This window comes from Salmo salar, chromosome 12 (assembly GCF_965601325.2).
Source record: "Salmo salar chromosome 12, fSalSal1, whole genome shotgun sequence".
NCBI classification, from domain to species: domain Eukaryota; kingdom Metazoa; phylum Chordata; class Actinopteri; order Salmoniformes; family Salmonidae; genus Salmo; species Salmo salar.
In genome coordinates this window covers 15,539,237-15,542,500 of record NC_138302.1, presented here as the reverse complement: position 1 = coordinate 15,542,500, position 3,264 = coordinate 15,539,237, and positions in this window count along the sequence as shown.

The window sequence follows — 3,264 nt, the reverse complement described above, 5'->3', positions numbered from 1 at the left end:
ACCTACCCTGCCAACCAAGCCTCTACAACCTACCCTGCTGGCCTAGGCTCTACAACCTACCCTGCTGGCCTAGGCTCTACAATCTACCCTGCTGGCCTAGTCTCTACAACCTACCCTGCTGGCCTAGTCTCTACAACCTAACCTGCTGGCCTAGTCTCTACAACCTACCCTGCTGGCCTAGTCTCTACAGCCTACCCTGCTCTACAGGTAGCCCACACTGTGATGTCTATGCTAATGATGCTCTGCAATCTATTCATTGGTTGAACGACATGATTTCAATATTTTAATGAAAGTTCTATTGACTGAACAATTTTCTCAATTGACTGATGAAGATTTACCAACCAGTCAACACAGCAACACAAGACTCCACCTACCAACCAGTCAACACAGCAACACAAGACTCCACCTACCAACCAGTCAACACAGCAACACAAGACTCCACCTACCAACCAGTCAACACAGCAACACAAGACTCCACCTACCAACCAGTCAACACAGCAACCCAAGACTCCACCTACCAACCACTCAACACAGAAACCCAAGACTCCACTTACCAACCACTCAACACAGCAACCCAAGACTCCACCTACCAATCACTCAACACAGAAACCCAAGACTCCACTTACCTACCAACACAGCAACCCAAGACTCCACCTACCAAACCCTCAACACAACAACCCAAGACTCCACCTACCAACCACTCAACACAGCAACCCAAGACTCCACCTACCAACCACTCAACACAGCAACCCAAGACTCCACTTACCAACCACTCAACACAGCAACCCAAGACTCCACCTACCAAACCCTCTACACAACAACCCATGACTTCACCTACCAAACCCTCAACACAACAACCCAAGACTCCACTTACCTACCAACACAGCAACCCAAGACTCCACCTACCAAACCCTCAACACAACAACCCAAGACTCAACCTACCAAACCCTCATTCAAATCACAAGAGTCAGTAAATTGTCTTTGTAACATTTGTACATATGAAATTCCATTCGAATTCAATCTTTCATAATTAGTGTAAATATACACTGAAATAGAAATTAGGAACACCTTCCTAATATTTAGCCCTCAGAACAGCCTCAATTCATCAGGTCATGGACTCTACAAGGTGTTGAAAGCGTTCCACAGGGATGCTGGCCCATTTTGACTCCAATGCTTCCCACAGTTGTGTCAAGTTAGGTGGATGTCCTTTGGGTTAACAATTCTTGTGGGTGGTGGACAAAACCCAGCAGCGCTGCAGTTCTTGACTCAAACCGGTGCGCCTGGCATCTACTATCATACCCCATTTAAAGGCACTGAAATATTTTGTCTTGCCCATTCACCCTCTGTGCATGTGTGCTGTTCAATCTATGTCTCAATTGTCTTAAGGCTTAACAATCCTTCTTCAACCTGTCTCCTCCAGTTAATCTACACTGAATGAAGTGGATTTAATAAATTACATCAATTAGGGATCATAGCTTTCACCTGGTGTCACAGTCATGATAATGGACGGACCAAGGCGCAGCGTGTGTGAGTTCCACATCTTTATTTGCAGTGAAAACTTAAACAAAAAACAATAAAGACACAACGAACGTGAACTACGTGGTGCAGAATGCACTCACACAAAACAATATCCCAAAAACACAGGTGGGAAACAGGGCTACCTAAATATGATCCCCAATTAGAGGCAACGATTACCAGCTGCCTCTAATTGGGAACCATACAAACCACCAACATAGAAATACAAACGCTAGAAACCCCCCTAGTCACGCTCTAACCTATACAACATAGAGAACCCAGAGGGCTCTCTATGGTTAGGGCGTGACACCTGGTCAGTCTATGTCATGGAAAGATCAGGTGTTCCTAATGTTTTGTACACCCAGTGTTTGTGGATCAATGAAATGTCAAAAATACATAATACAAGAGATTGATTTATACTTTAACTATATTGCCATCATCTCAACATTGTGTCCTAATGTTTTGTACAGTCAGTGTATAAATGCTGAACAAAAATATAAATGCAACATGCAACAATTATTTACTGAGTTGCAATTCAGAGAAGGAAATCAGTCAATTGAAACAAATTCAATTATCCCTAATATATAGATTTCACATGACTGGGCAGGGGCATAGCCATTGGTGTGCCTGGGAGGCCCACCAATGGCCCACCCACTTGGGAGCCAGGTCCACACACTGGGGAACGAGGCCCAGCCAATCCAAATTAGTTTTCCCCCACAAAACGGCTTTACTACAGAGAAATACGGCTTTATTACAGAGAAATACTCCTTAGCACCCCCTCCTCCTCCTCAGATGATCTCGCAGGTGAAGAAGCAGGATGTGGAGGTTCTGGGCTGGCGTGGTTTCAATTGGTTTGCGGTTTTGAGGCAGGTTGGATGTTCTGCCAAAACCTCTAAAATGACGTTGGAGGCGGCTTATGGTAGAGAAATTAATGTTAAATTAAGATTAAATTCTATGGCAACAGCTCTGTTGGACTTTCCTGCAGTCAGCATGTCAATTTACACTCCCTCAAAACTTGAGATATCTGTGTCATGGTGTTGTGTGATAAAAATGCAGAAAAACCATACACCCCTCTTGGTCACACTGTCTTAAGGTTTATTTTATTTTATCAAAACCAACAATACGCTCTGTTCCCTCATTAGGAGCATAAACATTCAAAAAAACTAACAAAAACCCCATAACATCCACCTTGACCAATAAAACCCGACCCTTGACAATCTCTGTTGTAGATACCACAGTCACCCCTAAGCCTGAGGAAAACAAGATTGCCACCCCAGCACTGAAATTAGTAACATGACTGAGTATATGCTGCCCCTCCCACCACATACCCCAGTCAACCTCATTAGCCTCATCACTATGTATCTCCTGTAGAAAAACTACATTAAGCCTTTTCTCTTTTATTACTTCTAATACCCAAGCCCTCTTATTCCTGTCCCTTCCACCATTAATATTGAGAGAACCTACCCTTAGTACCTCCATATAGAAAAGAGAAAGGAAAAGCAGAAGAAACCACAGAGAAACCGAAGAGAAAAAAGACACCCTATGAGACATGATCATCATCATCGTTTAAATCTTCTCTTACCCTGACCACGTTTCCCAGCACCTTTTGCTGCTGTGACAGCAGTAACACATTTCCTCAAGCGAAACCGCTTCTTCTCACTTAACTGGTCTAACCCCACCGTCTTCTGTAACATCACAGCTGACCTCACAAACTTATCAACATCAAAATAATCTGCCAATTTGACAGAC